The sequence below is a fragment of the Drosophila hydei genome, unplaced genomic scaffold (genome assembly GCF_003285905.1).
Source record: "Drosophila hydei strain 15085-1641.00,03,60 unplaced genomic scaffold, DhydRS2 tig00008119-arrow-pilon, whole genome shotgun sequence".
Taxonomy (NCBI): domain Eukaryota; kingdom Metazoa; phylum Arthropoda; class Insecta; order Diptera; family Drosophilidae; genus Drosophila; species Drosophila hydei.
The window spans coordinates 5,411,434-5,424,193 of record NW_022045830.1 but is presented as its reverse complement, the minus strand read 5'-3'; the positions used below and the strand labels follow the sequence as shown (position 1 = coordinate 5,424,193).

General features: G+C 44.8%; 1 protein-coding gene across 5 annotated transcripts in view; it reads right to left on the bottom strand.

The window, feature by feature from the left end:
• Positions 1–12,760, bottom strand: part of LOC111595977 — a 100,751-nt gene that overhangs the window by 31,739 nt on the left and 56,252 nt on the right. The window lies entirely within an intron of this gene.

Here is a 12,760-nt window from a genome sequence, read left to right as displayed (position 1 = left end):
AACAACAATGGCTGCTAACTGTAGCAGTCAGTGGCAGTGGCAGTGGAAGTTGCACTTGCAGTTTGCAGTTTGCACCACCAGCACCACCAACACTACCGTCACCAACCGTGCCAAATGCCGCACAGTCAAAAGTTTTGTGGCAGTCGCGGCACTCGAATTGTTTGCGGAAATACAAATAAATAAAATGCTGAACGAAAATTGCGGCAACTGGCAACTTGCAACTAGCAACTTGCAACTTGCAACTTGCAACTTGCGACTTGGGGCGAAGTTGCCCAGTACCTAGAGTTTCGCCACGTGTGCGGGCGGTCTCTCCCTCTCTCTCTCTCTCTCTCTCGGCTTTGGTATGCAAAGTGTTTTATGGTTATTGGTCGCTTAGCAAAAGTAGTTCTACACAGCCATGCATCTGGACTGCCCAGGCTGTCCCGATGACAGCCTAGAAATTATCAACGCCAGCTAGCTGACTGGCTGCCCTGCACCTACCCAGCCACGCACACACAAACGAATAGTCGCCGACGGCCCGATTACCGAGCCCCATGCGACCCATTCGAAATCACTTAAAAACACAAATCAAGCAAAAGTTGAAAACACACAATAACAATTGTTTCGGGACACACCATAAATTTACATGCCAACTGCGGGGGCAGTCACCAGACGCTCACTGCTACGGCTACATAGAAAAAAAATAGGTACATAAATATAGCAGCTACTGCCGCTGCCGCTGCTGTGGCCGACGCCTACGCCTCCACCTCGAAAGACAGGACCAGCGACCAGCAACCAGAACAATTCGTTTCTGTCACAATCAGATTCGGATTGGGCACAAAAATTTGGAGTTCGCGTTCCCATTTCGTATTTCGTATTTCGCGTTTCACATTCGCGTTTCGCGTTCGCATGTTGCCGCCATGTTTCATGAATTATTTTCCTAGCCAAAAACTTTTCCAAACTTTTCACTGCACATAAACAGACCGAGAGGGACGGAGGGAGGGAGAGAGAGAGCGAGCGAGAGCGGACAACATAAGAAGTAGTAGGCAAGACATTCACTGCCTGCTGTCCCTTAGCCCGGCTCTCAGCTGCGTTTCTTTGGCTTGGCGCATATTTCGATTACCATTTTGCCGGCTCCCGGCTAGCGATCGAACTGCAGAAGGAGCTGAAAGTCTGTGCCAATGTTTCACATTTTCTGCAACTGCTGCTTAAATTTCAATTGTGTGGCATGGGCCATGGGCCATGGGCCGCTCGAGTCGAGAGCACTCTGGTGCAGGCTTTAATAAATTATGGCTACATTCCCACCAGTGGGGCGAGATGGGCTGTTTGGGTGGGCCGCTGCTACGACTAGCGCCTTGCCGTGCGCTGGCCGGTGCCATTCACGTCACTTGGAAAAAGTTAATACAACAAATGCGCTTCGCAACAACAGCAGCAACAACAATAACACTCAACGGGGCCAATAACAACGACAACAGCAGCAACAACAACGACAACAATGCTGTAAAACGACCGCATTACGAGCTCGCGAATTGTTGGCGCTTCACATTGGCCGTAAGCTAAAAGAGTCCGGCACTGAGTTGGGGAGTCAGACCAACCGCTGGCAGTGGCAACAGCAACAGTAACAGCAATAGTAACATCAACAACAACAACAACAAAAACGTGGCCAAGAAATGGCAGCTTTACAACTTCCGCCAAGCGACTGTGGCGAGCAGACATGGACGATGAGGACGATGAAGAAGAGAACTGGAACAGAAGTAGGAGTGCAGGCAGGAGACGTAGCTGGTAACTGTAAAATGTATGTTATAGTATTCCGCTTTACTTTTTTTTTGTTTTGGTGGTGAATGGTGGACTCATCTTATGTCATTCGGGATTATTTTGTGGGTTAAAAACTAATTTGCGGTCATGAAGTGGATTTGGTTGTTCGTGTGGGTCCTTTTCGTCCTTTTTGCTGTTGCCTGTTGGCTGTTGGCTGTTGGCTGTTGGCTGCTGTTGACATTGCGCCCAGTCCATTAATATGCAACAAAACTGGAAACTAACTAGCTTTGCCTCATGTTCGCCCGGCCCGTTGACAATTGGCCGCATTCGCCATGCACTTCATTAGCATACAAAAGCCGGTTAGATTTAAGGTACTTATCTTGTATATACACACACCCAAACAGTTTCAATTTGAAAGCTAATGTTTGGGTTCAAGTTCAGCAGAAACAATATTTACCCAGCTGCAGGGAGGCGAGGCAGTTGACCTGTTGAAAGTTCATGAGCAAATTACATTTGATTTCGTTTATGGGTCAGCATCTCGTGCTGGCAGTCGTGCGTTGACATTTCAATTTTAATGGTCGCATATAAATTGACACGAGGTGGCTGGAAAGCCTTCGATTCCGAGCAATCAACAACAGCAACAACGATAACAACGGCAAATTGTCGCCATGGGCATTTTAAATGTGAGATCCCTTGAATCGGATGCTGAGGCTGAGGCTGAGGCTGAAGCGCACTTGCCAGAAATCGAATGAAGGAGGAGGAGGCGAACTGTTGTTGCTGTGGATTATGGTCAATTAAGTGAAAATGGCATTATTGTTATTATCGTCACGACTGTTGTTGCTGTTGTCGTTGTCGTTGTCGTTGTTGTTATGCCTGTCCTTGTTATTGTGTTACTTAATTTTATTGGTTTCAATTCACTTTGCTGAGTGTTCTGAGAATTATTGATTGAATAATTTGCATATGCCAGTAAATTGATCCTAAAACAAACTATTCTGACTGAATCTTTATTAATTTGCTTTTTATTTGTTGTTTTTCAAAATTCTTTAATTTAATCTAAGCCAAGACAAACAAAAAGTAAATATAGTTATTCCATGACATATTTTGGAGTACTCACAGTAAAAGTGATTGTCAAAGAGGATGCCTAAAATTGTTAATTAATAAGCAAGTAATGAATTTTACAGAGCTCGTACCTTTGATCTTCACATTTAGCAGTACGGAAAGCTAAAACATTCTGAAGGCAGTACATTTTTTTAAAGTGTATATTTTTTCCTTTCAGTGAGATGTAGAATATTTATATTAAAAAGGCAAGCAAATAAACGTAATAAGAGAAATACATTGACAACTGTTCAATGTTGTTTGAGGCAATTATCGAAGGCAGAGCAGAATAAACACGTCAATAAACAGAGTTCACAATGATTTGATTACATTATTATAAAACAATTTGCATTCGATAAAAGCCAAAGACAGCAGCAGACGAAGTCATAAAAGTCGCGCCATGAAAATTGAGCGAGTTTTTCCCGTTGCCCCGCCACGGCTTGATGGGCCATTTTTGCTGGCTTTGAAAGCCTCACAAAGAAAATATGCAAAACGTGCATAAATCTCGCCGTTTGATGGGTGAAAATTCGAAGGGGACGAGGGCACAAGGCAAGGGGAAGCGAAGGCAGTCGGAAATCACAGAGTCCGCATTCAGAAAGTCTGCCGAAATCGAAACGCGTTAGTGGGGAAACAATTTGCAGAGCGCGCGGCAGCTGTCAGAGACGAGGCTCCGAGGCTGTGAGGCTGCGAGGCTGCGCATGCAGAATAAATGATTTTCTATTTGTTAAGTCAAAGTGAAAATTCTTGGCCTATGCGAGTGTGTGTGCGTGTGTCTGCGTGTGTCTGCGTGTGTGTTTGTAGGCTTTGAGTGTTGACATTTCTTTGAGCCGCCATCACTCACTGCAAATACAGACGAATCCGTTGCGAATGCAAAGAAAACATTTGAGCTTTTACATTTTCTCACTCGTCTGCCGAAATTGTGTTTTGGACTCGTCGCACCCCCGTGCCCAGCTATGAGTCCTATTGCGTCTCATTTACGAGCCGCACATATCATAGGCGTGTCGGGCTGACACTCCTGCACATCCCGAAAGAGGTCAAAAGCCGGCACATATGTCAAGTGTTGGCAGAGAACCGAACTGAGCTGAAAAGAGGCCAACATTTTGTGACCGTCCGTGCGACCAGGCGACCAGGCGACCAGGCGACCCTGTCGCATGCTGCACGCCTTGCCCCTGGCTGGCGTGCTTAGGAAATATAAATTTTTATTCTTATCTTTTGCATTCTTGCTCTCACTTTTGTTCCATTTTTATGCGATGCGATGCTGCTGCTGCTGCTGCTGCCTTATCCTTTTTTCTCTCGTCTTTTTTACGTGTGTTTCGTTCATTGTTGTAAATTATTTATGCCTGCGTAAAATATTCAAAGCTCGGCGCACTGACGCGAAATGTGAAAGAGAAAACGCACTACAGCAACTGGCAACTGGCAACTGGCGGCGGCGCAACGCGGGGGCAGCAGCAACAAAAAGCAGTCCAAGTTATTATTCATAACACAGCAGCATTAAAGTGTAAGGGAGTATGCGACAATTCCCACAACCATTTGTCCAACCGTACCGACTGCCGCCTACAGCCTACCGCCTACCGCCTACCGCCTACCGCCTGCCGCCTGCCGAGGACGGGTATGGAAATGGGCGGCTGCTGAGCTGAATGACTGGCTGGCAAGTCACTGGCATAAATCATTTACAAGCTTCACGGCGCCAGCAACAACAACAACAGAAAGAAAAACAAAATTTGACAATAATACCGAACCATCTAATTCCGGACTTTGTTTGCCGTTTCGATTTCCCGACCCGGTTGGTGCGAGAGCCGAAAAAGGATTTGTTGCGTTCGCTGTTTATTTTGACAACTTTTCAGGGACGTTTTTTAATTAATTAAAGTGCTTTGCTCGGCTTATTTTCGGGCAGTTTGTACACCTTGCAATTAGCATTGCGTCAGCGAATATTGTTTCTGGGCCCCGTTATCAACCAGGCAGCAGGCCGTAATGCTGATTTAATCAAATTTTCAGCCTGGCAGCTGGCTTAAAGTCCAGCCTAAAGTCTTAAAGAACGCGGCTCCAGTTGCTCGAGTTGCTCTCACCTTAAAAATATCAAGCGAAATAGGTCATTAGAGCAGGGCGCAGAGTTGTCCGTACAAAAACTTACATTACAAATTGAAAAATTCTACACGTGCGCAAAACCTTTCGCCACTGCAATGGCAACTGTTGAAAGTTAAAAGTCGACACCAAAGTCAGGTCTTTGTATTAACTTAACATTTTGACACCCGGCGCACAGCCCGCAACACCCACGCAGCCACACTCGAAGATACACTCGCCCACACAAGTGGTGCCTGGTTCAAGAGCGTAGCCATAAGGTTTTAAGTGGCAATCGGTTTCGGCTTGGGCTATCAAGCGTACCTCCACAGCTACATACACACACACACGCACAAACACACAAATACATCTACAACTGGCGTTTCTTGTAGCATTTCTCAGTTTTTGTTCCGCAACAATGGGAGCAAGCGCTTTGCTTTTCTTTTACCGTTGCCAAAGGTGTTCGCGTTGAATTCAACACCGAGCATCCATCCAGAGGCAGCATTGAGTTGGCAGTCGGCAGTCGGCAGTCGGCAGTCGGCCACATTATGCTCCATGCTGTTACCGGGTATATTAGCTGTATACAATTAACTTGATTTCTATTCAAATAATTAGGTAACAATAGCCATTATATTCCTGTAAATATTAAGTTGTAAAACATTTATTTACACTCCACTAAATTCAGTTTTAATCAAAGAATAGACTCATCTTATACAGAGTAGAAATTGCAGAGTGTCTCGGCGTGAGTGGATGCTGCGTTAGTAGCTACTGTTGCCGTTGCCTACTTACAAGTGTTGGCTGCCTCAAGAGCGACTGCCAGGGGCGACTGGCGGGCTGTGGGTGGGGCAAGTAGCTGAAAAATATTGTCGCGCATTTGTTCGCAGCTTACGAAAACATTTTTCTTAACACGCTCAGACATTTTTTGCACGCTGCTTGTAGTTTTTCGCAACTTTTGTTTGCCGCCCGCTTTAAGCGACGCGTTTTTCTTGCTCAACTTCAATTTGGACCGCAGAGTGCACAATTTAAAGCATTTACGAGCGCAATTTGTCTGCGGCGCCAAAGTCGCAGACCGCAGTCGCAGTCGCAGTCGCAGTCGCATCCAACTCTAGTTCCAGTTGAGTTTACATATATATATAATTTTCCCTCTTTTTTTTTACTTCTGCCCCGGTTACGTGTCCTGTGCAGGATGCAGGTCGGATAGCCGGGCTGACTCTCTGGCTGACATTTTTCTTGGCGTAAATCTGGCAGCAGCAACTTTAGCTGCTTTTTGCAGCTCATTGAATTTCGTGTACTTTTGTCTGCCATTGCCATAAAGGTATATGCACTAGCCCCAACTTCCCGGGCCGTTGCTTTGAGCCAACTTCGATGCAACTAAATGCCAAACAGAAACTGTTTTGCAGCATTTCCCTCGTCTGCAACCTGCGGGCTTTATCTGAAGTCCTCGAGTACTCTGCATATGCCTGACTCTATTTGGGAAGCAGTGCCAAACACTTTGCATTCCTCCCTCAGCCTTGCATCGCTCTGCTCGCTGCTGCAGCTTGCTGGCATTTATTGTCAATACGAAAGTTTTACACATTTTACCAACTTCTTTTCTTCCTAGCTTGTGCGTAAAATTGTGTAAGCGGATTTTTGCTGCATATCCTGCGGGCACGACTTGGCATGGGTTTGAGCATGTGTGGTGTCTGGTGTGTGGTTAGACAGAAGTCGAAGTCATCTGCAGCTTGTGCCACACGTGTGTGGGCTGTACTCCGATTTAAACGAGTTTAACAAAACGCTTGAGCGTTTAGTTTGTGTTAAAGTTTCATGGAACTGGTGTTGGCTGTGGCACTGGACCACGATTCCACACCCTCGCGCCCTCACGCCCACACGCTCAATCGCCTGACTCGGTGGCGTGTAATTTATGGCCCGTTGCCACACACAACTTTGTATGCAGCGCTAATCGCAGGTCAATTTCATAAACAAATAACACAGCTGCTATCTGACCATAAGTGCCACTCGTATACCCTTGCCCCATGCCGCTTGCACCCGCTCATGGTTTGTCTACGAGCCATGGTCATAATGTGAAGTTGCGGTGCACACACCGACTGTATCTTATCTTAATTATAGATCGATACACAAAGCTCTCATGTCCAGAGGTGTCTGCCCGTGTCTACCGGCGGTCGCCCGCCCACCTCGCTGCGTGTCAAAACTAATTCCTGCTGCCAAAGCCGTGTGGGCCGTCTGACTGCGGCTCGGTGCAGGGCCAGCAGTTCCCGTCCTGTCAAGAGCTGACATAATAATTTATACCGATTGTCTAGCTCCAGAGCTCCACTTATTGAGTGACTCCGTCTCTGCCTGTCTGTCTGCTCTTGTCAGTGCCCAAAGTATGACTCAATTTAAGCTCGCCAAGGCATTAGGCAAAATGTCAATGTCACCCAGATTGTGTATGTTTCTGTGTGTACTCAAGCAGATGTGAATCTGAACTAGGGCTCTACCAGCTGTCATACCAGTGCCAGAGATTTTTACCTTGAGGCAGTTCAATCTGCCGACAGTCAGCTGCCGAAGGCCAACAGTTTCATCAGCAGCCACTTTTCTAGCCCTCAACCAGCTTCTCTCTCTCTCGCTCTTCCTCCTCACTCTCACCTTCTCTCAAGTTATCCATCACCGTAATTGAGTGTAATTCCATGGTAATCAGAGCAAACATCTATAAGTGCAAGGTACGAAATATACAAATAGACCCAAAGCATACTCAATTGATTTTCCGAGTCACAAAATTATATCTGCTTAAGAGTTGGTCTAACATTCCATCCTTCCTCTTCTGCTCAATTGAATGCATGCACTTTGCATTTTATTACCGCTCTAATTAGAGTCTGACAGCAGCTAAGGTAGGGACTGAAATGATATTCGTAGCATTGATGTGTGCAAGGTGGAGCAGCACTCATTTGCTGGTATTTTCTCATGTGTGCGACAAGCTCAGACTGTTTGCCAGCTGCGTTGGATAGTTTCGGTATTATGGCAACGGCAACGACAACGACACCAAAACAAGGTGAGCCAAAATGTATGCAAGAGCCAGCAACGACCTAGTGGAACACAAAACACAAATGCCAACAGCAACTGCAACAACAACACGACCAACAATCGAGGTGGCAAGTCGACAGGAACCAACTGTTTTATAGTCAGCGGCTATGCAATGCTAAAGGCAACAAAAACTCACACTGAAAGAAAAAAGTGCCTATTCACTAGGAATTTCCAGCTGTAAAATGTTCTGTTGTCTATAAAGAAGCGAAATTGTATAGTAATAATAATAATAGTTTGGCAGTTAAATACTCAAAAGGCAGGCAATGTACACACCCCATATAATTTCTCTTTTCAGTTGTAAAGCGTGAAGTTAACTTGTTTTCCGTAAAGTGCAGGACCAAATCGCTAAAATTGCCCATAATCAAACCAAGCGGCAAGGTCCTTATTCATTGTATGTGTATTGGTTGGCTTGTTGGTATATGTATGTGTGCATGTGCGTATAGAATTCTTTACAAACCGAAACCCGAAAGCCACATTGAAACAATGCTGTAGAGAAATTGTCATGTAAGGTATCTGACTCTCTCTCTCTATCTCTCTTTCTCTCTCTCTCTCTCTCTTTTTCTCCGCCTCGCAATTGTGTTGTGGCAAGTGAAGCAAGACATTGAACGTTACTCATACGCATCGTGTCCGCTGATGAGTTGACCGATTGACCAAGGAGCGTCGCTAACGTCATCATTGCGAGTGTGGCGCCACTCGGTGGCACCATGACACATATCCAATGGCATTGGCCCCACTTTCGAAGTTGGTAAGCACGCATCGCCTGTCTGACAAGCCCAGTGCTGTTGTGCTTGAAGTTGACATGGTTTCTTTAAGCCAGTAAGCCGATTTGTAATTGCTTTAGCTGCACAGAAGTAGACGGATATAGCAAGCTAAACGCAGCTTAATATAGTTCAAGGCAGACTCAATACGTATATATATATTTACCTGGACTATCTAATCAACTGATAAATCAATCATAATTGTGGCATATCTGACAATCACCGCAAGGCAAACAATAGCCACAAGATAAACAATTAAATTAAGCCCAAACGAAGGCGAATTGCCAAAGGACTGTGTTCTGGATAATGATAGCCAAATCGCCAATGAGTCCCATTGCTTCGTCTGTATTCTGCTTGCCCAGCAGATTCATAGTCGCACTCACCCGAACGGCACAGGCAATGAATTTTTTTCGTACTCAATAAACGACGACTTCGAAGCCAAAATGGCAATAAAAACGGCAATTGATAAGCGCAGGCCCGCCAAATAAGCAAACAATCAAGTGAACTGCGAACGGCCAGGACAGCCAGAAAGCCGAAACCGAGACCCACACCGAAAGCGACCATGAAGGAGTGCACGAAGCATGGATTGGTGGGGGAGCTGGGCTGCTACGGCGGAGCCAACAAGCCAACAGGCAAACAAACAATCAAACGATAAACGGATGCCAAGTGGCAAGGGATAGGGGCCGAAGCAGGCCGAAAGCATTTCAACCTCAATTTGGCAAATTCTATTACGATAATAAGAGAATTGTGGGGGGAGGGTGGACAACGCCACCAATTCGTAGTGTATGGGTGGCAGCAAATAGCCGGAAAATGTTTTATGTGCTGGCAACAATAACAAGAACAACAAGAGCAGCAACAACAATAGCAACAAGAGGCAGTTAAAAGCAAAACAATGCATTGGCCACTTGAAGTGTATACAAAAATGAGTGAGATCCAATTTCAGTTCGATTGTTATCCAATTTCTGAGCAAATAAGTGAAAATGTTTTCATTCTCATGCCTTCGAGGCATATAACAATGAATTTACTGAGAGCTCGTTGCTGAGTTTCGGCTTCTATGTGTGTGTGAGTTAAGCATGTCAATAATTTGTCCGGAGCTCTGTCGCCAGAATAACCGAAGCCGAAGCCAAGTGTAAATAACAGGCGAGTCGAAATAGAAATGGTGCAAATATCAGCACATGAAATAAATGAAGCCAGCACAAAAGGATTGCGATACAGCTGCTGTGGAGGAGCAAGGAGCGCGGAGCGTTAAGCGGCTTACTAGCTAAGCTCTATGTCTATCTCAATCTCAAGCTCTATTGCTATCTTTATCGCTCTGCCTGTGTGTCTGTCTGTCGCCACACAGCATTGACGAAATCTAAGTCGAGACCATTTTCTGGCTCGTGCTTTTTTGTTGTTTTATTTGGCTTGTGAGCGTTAAGCATCTTTTGATTTTAAGCCCGATTAGGAGCATTAAAGCGACGCTTATCCAAGTGGAAAAGGCAACAACAATAAACAGCCACCAGTCGGAGCTATAAAAGTGGCAGCGTCTGATTTTCCACCCCCTTCCAGCCAAGTGCAAAGCATAAAATGCAAATCTGCGATTTGGTTTGTTAAACATTTGCTTAACCACAAAAATGAAAGCCAAGAAAAAAGGAAAAGAAAAACACACAAAAAGTGGCTCAAACACAAGTCGCTCGTTCTTGTCACACAGGGGGAGTGACAAAGTCATGACAACAACAACAACAACAATAATAACACCAGCAACAGTGGGAGAAAAACAAAAGCGGAAAAGCACATGGCGGAGGGAAATATGCCAGATTATGAGACAAGAGCAACATATGCCAAGCTGCAAAAGTCTTGAGAGAAATATATAGAGGAAGAGCAGGAAGGAAGTGAGGGGGGAGAGAGACACAAGGAGGAAAAATAAACTGGCCAGCAGGCGAGTCCATATTTGGCTGAGAAGTGCGTGGGGCGGGGCGGGGAGGAGCTAACGCAAATGAAGGCAAATTACGTTAAATAGAAAAGAAAACTTTTCCACTTTTTAACTTTGGCGTACGACTCGGAACTGGCAACCGGCAAGCGGCAACCAGCAAGTGGCAAGTGGCATATGGCAGCCAACGTGCAGCGTTGCGCGGTTGTTGAACATTTTACAAACAATTTAAGCGTCGCATTAAATTATTGTTACGCTTAGGCTTTAAGGCAGCTGCCAGTGCCAGGTCCAAATGTTTTCCATTTGCCTGATGCCTTGACTTTTATGGCCCAAGTCGCGCGCATTCTCTGCCTTTTCTCTAGCTAGCCAGCTCGCTCCGTCTTTGTCTAGCGCAGAGATGTGCGATAAGAGTGAAAAATGGTAAATTAAGCTAAAGAAAAGCGGCTTCATCTTGGAAACAAAACCAAAAGACTTTGTTGTTGTTGCCTTTGTTGCTTGTGTTGCGGCGTGCGTCAGACTAAATTAGAGCAAAAACTTAATTTGCCTTTTGGCTGCGCCCAAAAGCAGGCAACAGCAACAGCAACAGCAAGAGCAACGGCAATAGCAACGCGAACGCCGAATCAAAAGGGAAAATGGCGCAAAATAACAATTATGTTTTAAGGCAATTGTATTGCTTTGTTTTCTTGTTTTTTACCGCCCAGATTGCTGCTGTTGTTGTTGTTATTTCCTTTTTGGTTTTTTTACACTTGTAATTGAGAATGAAATAAGGTTAATTAGAGTAATGGCCACTTTGCTGCTACGACTCTTGCCTGCTCTGTTGCCCCCAGACTCGTAGTCGCCGAGTCAATGAAGACATTTCAATTTTGAAGCTGGCTTTTGGTCAAGGCTGCTGATTGTTGCACAAGGCATTTAAGCTAGTTCACTTATTTATGCCAGAAACTTTCGACCCACTCAGTTTGTTGACTTGCCGTCAGCCAACCGGAGCTATTCATGCGTAGAAGTTAGTTCTCTCTGGAGTAAGTAGCTTCACATAGTATTTAGGCAAACACTTTTGAACTATCAAACACTTGAACCCATTTACTCTACTGGTACCAGCTTCAAGCTCCAGTCTCCAGGCAGTTGATGTGAGTGAAACACGTGTCTCTTATACATACATGTTAAATGACTTTTAATTGGTGTTAGTGCATTATATCGTCAGAGCACTGCTTCCTTCTAGTTGTTGTTGTTGTTGTTGTGGTTAGTGCTGTTGTCGTCAACGTGTTAGCTTGTTGTGCAATAGTTTGCATGGCAATTCGGCCCAAAAACTTTGTGAGCAGTAAGTTTTTTGTTTTTACCTATTACATATGTAACCACACCACATGCCCAGCCTGGCAAAGAGTACGGCAAGAGACTCGGCGTCTCTTTTTTGAAGCAGCCCGTAAACTTTTCATACAATAATAATCACTTTGTGAAAGTTTTGCGTAAGCCGTCATAGCTACCAATTCGGTGACACCCAAACTTTGGCTCTAAGGCTGAAATTACGGTGCTCCTTCCACCCGAAGTCTAAGGGCAAACTTTTTGCCGACTATCTGTCGACCAGCAGCCAGGCAGTTTGCAGGCCAGTTAACAGAACTGACACGCGGCCCAGCCCATTCTCCATTCTCCCCATCCCCCATCCCCCATCGACCAGCACCAATTAATACATGTGTCGTAAAGTTGGCTGAGATTTTCGCATATGTCGCCTGCCAAATGTTTGTGTTTATTATGTCATATGCGACCCTAAGAGCTACATGAGAATGTCACTCCGCATAAATGGCTATATGAATGATTAAGGCTTACAATTTGTATACCCTAGCTGTTAGCCACGCACAATATAATTTGGACGCAAACTCACGAATTATTAAGCTTAGAAAATATCTTTTGTTAATATGAAGTTCTATTAGAATATCAACTATACAAGTTTTCCGTCAGATTTATTTCTTTAAGAATTATTATGACTTATATTTGTCTAGGGTATAAGCCCTTTTGTCAGCCTTTCTTTGAGCGGTAAAAAATTACATTTGCTTTACATGGCTGCGTCAATTGTCATTTGAGCATTTATTTATACGATTTTTACCCAGTTATTTTTTTGTTATTTATTTTGGCATGTTTAAAAATTTATGTACAAATT